General features: G+C 37.7%; 2 pseudogenes; one reads left to right on the forward strand and one right to left on the reverse strand.

The window, feature by feature from the left end:
• The first annotated feature begins 204 nt into the window (after positions 1 to 204).
• LOC114035917 lies at positions 205 to 734 on the forward strand (annotated as a pseudogene).
• Positions 735 to 10,128: 9,394 nt separating this feature from the next.
• LOC114035974 lies at positions 10,129 to 12,650 on the reverse strand (annotated as a pseudogene).
• Between the last annotated feature and the right edge of the window lie 211 nt (positions 12,651 to 12,861).

A 12,861-nucleotide genomic window follows, 5' to 3' on the forward strand; every position in this document is an offset into this window, starting at 1 on the left:
AAGTGCTCAGATTAATAGGAGATGAAGTAGTATGTTTAAACAATCCTCTCAGAAAAAAAAATGGAGCTTTTCCTCTCCCTGCCTGCCTCTCCCCACACTCCTTAACACCACTACACTTTGCCCCTCAAGCACTGCTTGGGTTTCATCATGCTCACGCCTAGCTCCCAACAGCCACAGCACTAGTGCCACTGCCTCTGCATCCCTCCTTCAGCCACCATGATCATCTACTGGGACCTCATCAGCCATGATGAGATGTTCTCCAACATTTACAAGATCTAGGATATCGAGAATGGGTTGTGCCTGGAGGTGGAGGGGAAGATGGTCAGTGTGACAGAGGGTATCACTGATGATTCACTGATTGGTGGAAATGCCTCTGCTGAAGGTCCTGAGGGTGAAGGAACAGATGCCACTGTAATCATTGAAGTTCACATAGTAATAAACCATCATCTGCAAGAAATTAGTTACACAAAAGAATCTTACAAAAAGTACATCAAAGACTATATGAAATCAATCAAAGGCAGACTTGAAGAACATAAGCCAGATAGAGCAAAACCTTTCATGATGGTTGCTGCAGAACAAATCAAACACATTCTGCTAATTTTAAAGACTATCTGTTCTTCATAGGGAGAAACATGAATCCAAATGGCATGGTGGCTCTCTTGGATTTCTATGAGGATAGTGTGACTCCATGCACAATTTTCTTTAAGGATGGTTTAGAAATGGAGAAATGTTAGCAAATTCAGCCAATTACTTTGAATCATCTGTTATCATAACTGGCTGCTGCTTTTTGTCATCTACACAACACTAGGACTTAGATAAACTTGAACTGATGCCATTTTGAGCTTTATTCATTGTTTTGACTTTGATTTATTAGGAGTAGAGGGATTTTTTTTTGGTAAATTTTTTATTTTTAAGTCTTTTTATTTTAAAGAGGTATTTATTTGCTTATAAAAAAACATAGACAAACATTTCTGAATTAAATCCTTTTTGGTACATTTTTGAACTATTTCAGCTTTAAAATATCTATTTTGCAATAGAATTTGAAATGTAAATGTATTGCTTGTAGATTCATTTATGTATCTTATAAACCTATTGCTTATTTTATTTATAATAGTCTTTCTTTCCAGATAGAAGAGTTCTAATTTCTTTAGTATCCCCTCACTCCTTCTCCCTGGCCAGTGGCTCACTATCCTCTCTATCACTTCACTTCTTCTTTTTTTCTCTCTCTTTTTTTTAAAATTTATTTATTTTTAGTTATCAATATTCACTTCCTCAAGATTTTGAGTTCCAGATTTTCTCCCCATCACATCCCTCCCCTACCCCAGGATGGCATGCATTCTGTATACCCCTTCTCCTAATCTGCCCTCCCTTCTATCTCTCTCCCCCCTCTTATTCCCTACCCCTTCTGTTTTCCTGTAGGGCAGGATTTGGTCAATACCCCATTTCCTGTATTTCTTATTTCCCAGTTGCATGAGAAAACATTTTTTTAACATGTGTTTTTAAAACTTTGGGTTACAAATTTTCTCCCTTCCTCCCTCCCCACCCACCCTCATTGAAAAGGCAAGTAACTCGATACAGGTTATACATGTGTAGTCATGCAAAACACTTCCATAGTAGTCATGTTGTGAAAAACTAAGTATATTTCCCTTCATCCTATCCCGTCCCCCATTTATTCTATTCTCTCTTTTGACCCTGTCCCTCCTCAGAAGTGTTTGCTTCTGATTATCCCCTCCCCCAATCTGCCCTCCCCTCTATCATCCCCCTGCTTTCTTGTCCCCTTCCCCCCTTATTTTCCTATAGAGCAAGATAGATTTCCATACCCCATTGTGTATGTTATTCCCTCCTTCAGCCAAATCCTATGAGAATAAGATTCACTCATTCCCTCTCACCTTTCCCAATTTCCCCTCCACTGTAAAAGCCTTTTCTTGTCTGTTTCATGTGAGATAATTTACCCCATTCTACCTCTCCCTTTCTCCTTCTCCCAGTATTATCCACTCTCACCCCTTAATTTTATTTTCCAGATATCACCCCTTCATCTTGAACTCACCCTGTGCCATCTATCTCTGTATCTCTCTCTCTCTCTCTCTCTCTCTCTCTCTCTCTCTCTCTCTCTCTCTCTCTCTCTCTCTCTTTCTCTCTCTCTCTCTCCATACATATAATTTTTCCCTCCCACTACCCTAATACTGACGAACGACTCATGAGTTACAAATATCATCTTTCCATGCAGGAATGTAAACAGTTCAAACTCAATAAGTCTCATGATTTCTCTTTCCTGTTTACCTCTTCCATGTTTCATTTGAGTCTTGTATTTGAAAGTCAAATTTTCTATTCAGCCCCGGTCTTTTCATCAAGAATGCTTAAAAGTCCCCTATTTCACTGAATGACCATTTACCCCCTGAAAGATTATACTCAGTTTTGCTGGGTACGTGATTCTTGGTTGTAATCCTAGTTCCTTTAACCTCCAGAATATCATATTCCAAAACTTCTGGTCCCTTAATATAGAAGCTGCTAAATCTTGTGTTAACCTGATTGTGTTTCCACAATACTTGAATTGTTTCTTTCTGGCAGCTTGCAATATTTTCTCCTTGACCTGGGAACTCTGGAATTTGGCTACAGTATTCCTAGGAGTTTTCCTTTGGGGATCTCTTTCAGGAGGTGATCGGTGGATTCTTTCAATTTCTATTTTGCCCTCTGGTTCTAAAATATCAGGGTAGTTTTCCTTGATAATTTCTTGAAAGATGATGTCTTGGCTCTTTTTTTTGATCATGGCTTTCAGACAGTCCAATAATTTTTAAATTCTCTCTCCTGGATCTATTTTCCAGGTCAGTTGTTTTTCCAATGAGATATTTCACATTCTTTTCTATTTTTTGAGTCTTTTGGATTTGTTTTACAGTGTCTTGATTTCTCATAAAGTCACTAGCTTCCAATTGCTCTATTCTAATTTTTAAGGAAGTATATTCTTCAGTAAGCTTTTGGACTGCCTTTTCCATTTGGCTAATTTTACTTTTGAAGGCATTTTTCTCCTCATTGGCTTTTTGGACCTCTTTTGCCATTTGGGTTAGACTAGTTTTTAAGGTGTTATTTTCTTCAGTATTTTTTGGGTTTCCTTTAGCAAACTGTTGACTTGTTTTTCATGATTTTCTTGCATCACTCTCAGTTTTTCCTGTACTTCTCTTACTTGATTCTCAAAATCCTTTTTGAGCTCTTCCATGGCCTGGGGACAATTTATATTTTTCTTGGAGGCTTTGGATGTAAGAGCTTTGACTTTGTTGTCTTCTTCTGGTTGTATGTTTTGATCTTCTTTATCACCAAAGTAAGATAATTATAGTCTGACTCTTTTTGTGCTGCTTGCTCATGATCCTAGCCAATTACTTGAGTTATAAACTCTTTGTTAAAGTAGAGGTCTGCTTCCAATGTGGAGAATGTACTGTCCCAAGCTTCAGGGGTTTTGTGCAGCTGTTTTCAGAGATACTTCTAGGGACCTGTAAATTTTCAGTTCTTCCAAGGTGGTATGATCAAAGGCGAGGTGTTTACTCCTTTCCTGGCCTGAGCTCTGGTCTATGAGTGACCACAAGCACTCTTTTCTGTCTTAGAACTGCGAGGAGGATTTCCTTTCCACAGCCACTACAAGTTCAAGCCCGCCAGCACTCCTTCTTGCCCCAGGACTGCCACCTAGAACTGTGACCCAGATCCAAGCACAAGCAAAGCAAGAGAATCCTGCACCAGCAGAGAGATCCCTATGATCCCCCTCTTATCAGCCACTGGATTCCCCCTCAGTTTGTAGGCCATAAGTTCAGGAAGTAGCTGCTGCCCCAGAGCCAGGCTTGGGGACTGGAGCTGAGACCATCGTCCTTCTCTCTCTCACTGCAGACACAGACTTTTCCCACTGACCTTCTAAGTTGTCTTTGGTGTTCATGGGTTGAGAAGTCTAGAAACTGCTACAGCTGCCTACAATTCAGTCCCCTGAGGCCTCCTCCAGGTTTTCGGTGGCCTGGTCTTTGCCTGTGCACCCTCGCCGAATGCATTCCTCTCCCAGCCTGGCACGATAGACCTTTCCAATCAACCATCTGGGTTGTCTTGGGCTGGAAATTTGTTTCACTCTGTCTTTTTGTGGGTTCTGCTACTTTAGAATTTGTTTAAAGCCATTTTTTATAGATATTTGAAGGGGTTTGGGGCAGAGCTCAAGCAAGTCACTGCTTTTACTCCACCATCTTGGCTCTGCCTACTTAGCAAGGGATTGTTTATAAAAATATGTCATGTAGATTGTCTAAAATAAAACACATTTGAACCCATTTGAGAGAATTCCTCTTGGTCTAATGTTTCTTAAGCTCAAATTACAGTAACTTGCTACAGTTGTGCCTCAAGGATCATTGTAGAGATTATAGCCTAGTCTTAGGTTACTTTTCAGCATAAGACTCTTCAGGCAGGCTTTTCTACAGTTGACCACTTGTGAAAAAGGGAAGAGATGCCAACAAATGTACCAACAATATGAAGTGGACCTTTCTACATTTTCATTTCATCTACAAGCTAAAGTAGAGTTAACTTTGGGAGAGATTACATCCAAACTGAATAAAATGAAACTATGTAAAAGTGAAAAAAAAATTTTTGAACAAGTCATATACAAGCTCATTGATAAAAATTACTAGGAAAACTGAAAAGCAGTTTGTCAGAAACTGGGCATAGTCAAATATGTCACACCTTATATCAATATAAGGTCAAAATGGATAAATGATTTAGACATAAAGAGAGAGAAATATATCTGTCAGATCTATAGATAAGGGAAGAGTTTATGACCAAACAGAAGACAGAGAGTATCACAGGAAGTAAAGTAGATAATTTTGATTGCATGAAATTAAAAATTTTTGTACATATAAAACTAATACAGCCAAAACTAGAAGGAAAGCAGAAAACAGGGGAAAATATTTTACAGCAAATTTCTCTGATAAAGGTTTTTTTTAATAAGTATTTAGGGACCTGAGCTAAATTTATAAAAATAAGAACCATTCCCCAATTGATAATTGTTCAAAATATATTAATAGGCAGCTTTCAGAAGAAGAAATCAAAGCTATTAATGATTACATGAAAAAATGCTCTAAATCATTATTTATCAGAGAAATGCAAATAAAACATTTCTGAAATACCAGCTCACACCTATTAGATTGGCTAACATGACAGAAAAGAAAAATGACAAATATTGGAGGTAGAATGGGAAAAAATGGGACATTAATGCCCTGTTTAAGTTGTGAAGTAGTCCAACCATTTTGGAACCATGCCCAAAGGCAATAAAACTGTGCCCTTTGACCCAGCAGTATTGAACTAGGTATATATATCCCAAAGAAGTTTAAAAAAAAGGAAAATGACTTATTCATGCAAAAATATTTATAGCGATCTTTTTTTGTGATGGCAAAGAATTGGAAATTGAGGAAATGTGCATTAATTGGGGAAAGGCTGAACAAGTTGTGGTATATGATTGTGATGGAACACTATTGTACTATAATAAATGATGACTAAGATAGTTTCAGAAAAATCTGTGAAGGCTTTTATGAATTGATGCAAACTGAAGTAAGGAGAACCAGGAGAATAATATACATAGTAATAGCCTCCTCTACCTCCAGAGAGAGAATTGATAAACTCTGAATACAGATTGAAGCATAATTTTTTCACTTTCTTTAATTTTCTTGTGTGTGTGTGTGTGTGTGTGTGTCTGTGTGTCGGTGTGTCTGTGTGTCTGTGTGTGTCTGTGTGCAAGACTCAGATTGCTGCAATTAGGAAAAAGGTACAAAGTAAACATATTTCCTTATTATGACGTGCTTTACTAATAAATGTTTAAAGGAAGAAGGGCTCATTCTTTAGAAAGACTCAATCTAAAGGAAGAAAATGATTGAAGGTTAAGGACCAGAAGAAAAATCGAAGACGAGATAGTTTACAAGGAGGTAAATTTTTAAAAAAATAGTAAGTTAAAAAACAATCTGGTAAGTAAAATACAAAATGTCCCAAAAGTGTTAGTGAAGTTTCAAGCTTTAACAGTTTGAAGTTTTGGTAAAGTAAATTAATAAGTTAAAAGTAATAAAAACAAATAAATGATCAGTGAGACAAGAAAAAGGAGGTTGGATATAGTTCCCAGGTTTTTAAAGGTGCTAAAAGGTTATAAAGGTCTCAATGAGGTGAGGTGTAAACACTCACAAATAGTTCTAAAAAGAAAGCTGAGAATCTCAGACAGTATAAAGAGCAGAGATTCCACCCCCCTCCCCTAATTTGCACTAAGTAGGCAATGTTTGTATTTTTACTGTAGTCGATACATTACATTACAAGAAAATAAGGTGAACTGTTGAAGAAATATCTCTCTACATTCCTGATTATCCAGGATAATAAGATATTACCACCCCCCCAAAATTAAAATAAAACAAAACAATAACCTAGGAGAGAGAAAGTAGAGATACAGAGATGCCTGGTTGGAGGTCATCCTGTAAGGGTCAAAGAGAGAAAAGAAAGACAAGAAGAAAGGGCCAAGGGTATTGACAGCTATTTCACTGTTGTGTTTTTTTCTTATTTCTTAAAAACAATAGAAGTTCTATTTTGTTGAGTTAATGAGTGAAATAATAAATTAAAATACACTTATTAAGCACTTAAGTCTCACACATTAGTCTACGTTGGTGATAAAAAATTCAAAAGTGAGATAGTACAGTGAGCAAGAACATATGATGGGGGGAAATCATTATAGAATAAGTATCATAGAAGGGGTAGTCAACATTGTGGATGACAATCATGTTTCAAGAGGATCTTAACAGTTTAGACCCTTGGGCTACATCCAATATGATGAAATTTATTAAAGATAAAGGTGAAATCTCATATCTGAATTCAAGAAATTGATAATATAGAATGGGGAGATATAAAGTATAGATTGAGGAAAACATGATTAGAAAATCTATGTGAAAATAATCTGAGAGTTTTAGTGGACTAAAAGGTCAATATGAGTGAATAGTGAGAAATACCCTAAGCCTCAAAAAGAGCTCATCTGATCTTCATCAGCATTAAGATATATAATAGCTTTTAGATATATAAGGAGCTGATAGCTTTTATTTGTGTTATTTAATTCTGGAAGCAAGCAGAATGGTGAAGTGTCTCAAAATTCATGTCATATGGGAATTATTTGAAGAGACTGGGGAGGTTTACTTCAAAAAAACTCAAGGTTGGTCAGGGTGAATCAATTCTATCTCCACCATATCTCTCTCATCTACCTCTTTATTTCCATTCAGAAAGCTATCACTCTACTTCAGAGAGAAGAGTTAGGTGTGTAGATCACATCTTGCCTGCACTGTTAAGACATTCTCCTAATTCTCATTTTAGTTTCTCCCCTTTCCATCTATTCCATACTGCACAAGTATACCAAAACAGTTTTTGTTCTAAAATATGTCTGATAAACTCACTCATCTGCTCAAGAAAACTAGTCAAAAAAACTAGCAAACTTTTCCCTAAACTTAACATTTAATCTCCCAACTCTATGCCCTTGTAAAGGTTATTCCATGGCATGAATGTCTTCTTTTTTTCTCTAACTCAGCCATCCTTAAGACTCATCTTAGGTACTACCTCCTACAGAAAGTGTTTTCTCTCCCTCATAGTTAGTGCTCTCTCCCTTCTCAAGTTATGTATGGTCTTATGACGCGGCCGCTGCAGTGGTGAGCATGAGACCACCTCAGTGCTCAGTAACCCGGAGACGCATGGATGAGGCGGGAGACAGCAAGGTGGCAGAAGCTCCGTTTATTGAGTGCAGTTAGCTGTCTTTTATGGCCCTAGTGATGCATGTTCAAAGCGTGATCCCCCTGTGATAGCCAATCATCAGGTAGGCTGGAGCTCGTGTCAGGACTCATCTCCCATTGAGAGGAGAGCCAAACCAACCATGGGAGCTGCATGTCAGCAAAGGAGAGGTCCTGGGAGACTTCCTTATTTTTGCCACACAACTATGTTGTGACCCTCAGCTTCTACTGATAGAAGCTAGAACTCCCATGGGAAAGTTCCCTCAACAGAGCTCTCATGAGACCGTGAGACATTCACCCTAACATTCTTACCTCTTTATGTGTTATTTCCTCCCAACTTCTTTCCAATAGAATTAAATCACTGGAGGGGAAATATTGTTGTCTTCTATTCCTTGAAAGCATTCAATGCCATGCACATAGCAGGCGCTGAATAAAACTTGTCAGATTGAATTCTTGGATTTGTTTTCATCATATAACTTTATACTAAAGAATGTTGGCACATGGGAATGGATGTCAAGATGTTTACCAAAAATCTGAATGAGGGAGGCAGAAACAAAAAAGTGGAGAAAAATGAGAGACTCATCTGAGATCTCCTCAAAAAGCCATCTATAGTCGTATGAAAAAATGCTCTAAATCACTATTTATTAGAGAAATGCAAATCAAAACAACTCTGAGGTACCACATCACACCTATCAGATTGGCCAACATGATAAAACAGGAAAATGATAAATATTGGAGAAGATGTGGGAAAATTGGAACACTGATGCATTGTTGGTGGAGTTGTGAAATGATCCAACCATTTTGGAGAGCAATTTGGAACTATGCCCAAAGGGCTATAAAAACATGCATACCCTTTGACCCAGCAATAGCACTTCCAGGGCTATATCCCAAAGAGATCATACAAACAGGAAAAGGACCCACACATACAAAAATATTCATAGCAGCTCTTTTTGTGGTGGCAAAGAATTAGAAATTAAGAGGATGCCCATCAATTGTGGAATGACTGAGCAAGTTGTGGTATGTGAATGTAATGGAATACTATTGTGCTATAAGAAATGATGAACAGGCTGACTTCAGAAACACCTGGAAAAACTTGTATGGTCTGATGCTGAGTGAAGTGAGCAGAACCAAGAGAACATTGTACACAATAACAGCCATGTTGTGTGATGACTAATATTGATAAACTTAACCCTTCCCAGCAATACAAGGATCTAAGACATCGCCAAAGGCATCTTGATAGAAAATATCCACATCCAAATAAAGAACTATGGAATTTGAATTGCTATTTTTTTTTCTCTTCTGTTCAGTTTTGTTTTTTCTTTCTGGTGGTTCCTCCTATTGGTTCTAATTTTTACTTACAAAATCACTAATGTGAAAATATGTTTAATATGAATGTAAATGTATAGCCTATATCGGATTATGTGCTGTCTTGGGGAGGGTGGTAGGGAGGAAGGGGGAGAAAAATTTTAAACTCAAAAGCACATGGAAGTGATTGTTGATAAATCAAAAATAAATTAATAAAAAATTTAAAAACCTCCTAAAATATTTAAATAATGTTTAAAAACAAATTCTAGAGTGACAGAACCTGTGAAAAGATGGGGTGAAACAGTTTTTCTGATAAAGACAACTTTGAATGTTTACAGGAAAGGTCTGTTGTACCAGAGTGAGAGTGGAGCACAGTCTAGCACAAGTATTGCAACAGCAAACCGGCAGGAGGTGGTGATTGAATCAGTGGTAGTAGTGGCTTTTTCCAGAACACTCAGCACACAGATGGTAAGGGGGTCAGACAACTGGTCAGAAGGAGATTACAGGGGTCCCTTTGCTGGCAGTGGGAGCCCATATTTGCATTGCCCATATTTGGATCTGGGTTGCAGTCACTGTGTGAGGAGGAGCACTAGCATATCAAAGCTTGAAGCTGCATGGGGAGCTGTGAACTGGGCTCACAGTTTTAGGGTAGAAAATAGTGCATGTGGTCGTTCACAGACCAGAACACAGGCTAGGAGAGTAGTAAACATACCTCTCCCTAGATCATACCACCTTGGAAGAACCAAAAACTTACAGGTGCCCAGAATTATCTCTCAAACAGCTGCCCAAAAAACCTGAAACTTGGGACAATGACCCTTCTACTCCAGAAACGGAGATTCACTTCATCATAGAGGTAAAAGTCAAGAACTAGGCTGAATGTCATAAATCACAAAATCAGCATTTTATATTACTGTTTTAACTCATTTACCTGAAAAATACAACTATAGTTGAATATCACAACAAAAATCAATAGCTAGTTGTGAGTGTGTTACAATGATTATAGTCCTTCACTTATTCACTATCACATACAAAAGCCAGCATTATACTGAAGAGTCTTCACTGGCCCCCATTAAGAGGTCTGACATTGAGCACCACCTCTGGGATGATGTTCATCACCTTCATAAACTTCTCCATTGTAATAATTTCTTCTTCTTCAGATGGGTCAAAATCCATTGGTTTTACCTGATCCATTTTTTTTAGTTTTCTCCACTTTCTTTCAGGTAGTAACTTTTCCAACTTTTCCAACAAATATAGCCATTCTCAGGGAAGTTTACCTTACATTCAATTATTAGAATTCCTTTCTCATAAGGTCACATCAGTATTCCCACATTTAACAATATGACCAGGATAAGAAGTGATGAGTATTGTTTTATTATCAAGAGTCAGTATTGCTTTCTGAAAGCCACACGATGCTTCAACCAATGGGATATCCATGTATAGGAAAAGGTCCTCACTTTGTTATGTAAATATAGCATTGTTCTTCTGATCCAAAACAATGATAATATCTCCTGGCTAAAGACCTGGTTCCTGGTCACCTTCACCATGGAATGTTATCTTCTGACCATCTTTCATACCCTTGTCAATATGAACCTGCAGAATCTGTCTCTTGAATAATTTTCCTTCCATTACAGCTTTTACATCTATCTTTAGGACTCATTTGTTCCCCTTGCCCTTGGCATTCCATGCAAATTAAATTTGCACAGTCATTCCAGGTCCTATCTGATGAATTCTTATTTGCATTCCAGTACCTCCGCAATTGGGACAGCATTCTACAGCTCCTTTTGTACCACCCAGTCCTTCACATTTATTACAAATTACATTCTTTTGAAAAACCAGTTGTCTTGTTGCTCCATTATATAAATCTTCTAAGGTCACTGACAGCTGATGAACAATATTTTTACCTCTCCATTCCCTTCATATTCTTGTCCCCTCCAAAAAAATATTTCAAAGATATCCATTGGAGAACCAAAGTCAGCACCAGAACCACCCTCTTTGATGGCTTATTCTCTACCTTTGTCATGTAAGTCTCTTTTCTTTGTATCAGAAAGCACTTCATAAGCTGGAGAAATCTGTTTGAACTTGTCTCCTTCATTGGATCCTTATCTGGGTGATATTTCAAGGTTAGTTTTTTATATGCCCTTTTTTAGTTCTTCCTGGGAGGCATTGGGTTTTACACTGAAACATCATTTAAGTCATTTCCTTCATTGTATTCTATAGCTAAGGAGCTCGAGTAACTTGGTGTCAAAATGCCCGTTTGGGGTATGTGTATGTGAAATGGTATCTCCCATGAGCCAGATGGAATGTTGAGGGAGTGAGTGGAAGAAAGAGAAAATGAAGGGAGGGGGGAAGCTCAGGAAGTGGCAACTGCTGCCCTCTGCTGGAAAGTTCCCTACTCTCATTTCTTAAAACAGCTACATGAAAGTGAACTGAGGAATCACAATACCCTGCAGGTTTGTGTTCTCTGCATTGTGCACCATCTCGTTCTGTCTTTGAATTATTTCTTCATATATTTTTACAGTTTTTAAGAAATAAAAATTATTTCTCTGCCCCTTTAAACCATCCAATTGTTTACATACAAATGAGACAACAGTGTAAGTCTTTCGCAAGGTGATTTGAGGGTTTATTTTTATGTATGGTTCATTTTCTGTTCCAATCTGCTCAAATCTCTATTTTAGCAGATTTTATTAAACAAAAGTTCTTTTTCCAACTTTGGCATCATCATATTCTATTATAACTAACAATCTTCCATCTTTTACCAGTTGATCGAGACTTTTTTTTATACAAAATTTTTCTGCTTCATATGAAAGGGCAACAGCTTAAAGGAACAACACTTTTACAATTACATTTGGAAACAGTGTGGTTCAGTTCAGTTGGTATTAAATTTTTTCACTGCCATTTATTACCTATGGGAAAGTCACTTAACCTCTCTAGGCCTAAGATTCTTCATCTATAAAATGATGGGGTTGGACTAGATGAATTCTAAGGTCTCTTCTAGTTCTAAACCTATGAGTCTCTGAACCATTGAGCCATCTATGATGTATATTTAATAGTAAGCAACATAGTTTAACATATGATTGCCTCATGGTGCACCCACTCTGCTCAGTTCCTATTTAGACACTCATGGTCAGTGAAAATAACTCATTTAAACTCAGGGACATTATAAAAACCAATTCATGAATTTTGACAGAAAAATTTGGGACAGTGAGGGAAAAGGGAAGTAAGCAAATCTCACTTTCATGATTTGTAATATAACATTCAAATTTTACTTTTCAGGTTTTGTCCTCAACAGACATGGTATCTCTAACTTTCAATCTCCTGCTCAGCCTAGGAAAGTCATGACAGTCACTCCAGAAATAGCACACATTGAGGGGAAGTGATTTAACATACCCTGGAAAGCACTCCTAGCTCACTGTGTACAGGCTGACTTTTATCTGGTAATTATGTGGAATCTTCTCCTAAACCTTTTGTTCCCTGGGCAGCACCATCTTTTGCGTAACACACCATCAGTATGCCTCACTAATACATCATGCTCATGACAGCTTCAATGGTGTGCTGAAGCAACAGCTCATCAGAGCTGCAGCTCCCTGGCATGATTTATCATGGTAACATATCATCATAGGGAGGAAGCATAGTAATATATGGCCAGAGAATATACAGGAGGGTTATGCACAAGCAGCTTCAGTTGTCTACAGAATTCAAGGAAACCTGGAACACTGAGCATGTTTTGTTTTTAATTGTTGAATATAGGACGAATAGAAGTTAGAGGTATAGACAACCATTCCTTCACTTCATTTTGATATGG

Source organism: Vombatus ursinus, unplaced genomic scaffold (genome assembly GCF_900497805.2).
Source record: "Vombatus ursinus unplaced genomic scaffold, bare-nosed wombat genome assembly UNPS02009573.1, whole genome shotgun sequence".
Lineage (NCBI taxonomy): Eukaryota > Metazoa > Chordata > Mammalia > Diprotodontia > Vombatidae > Vombatus > Vombatus ursinus.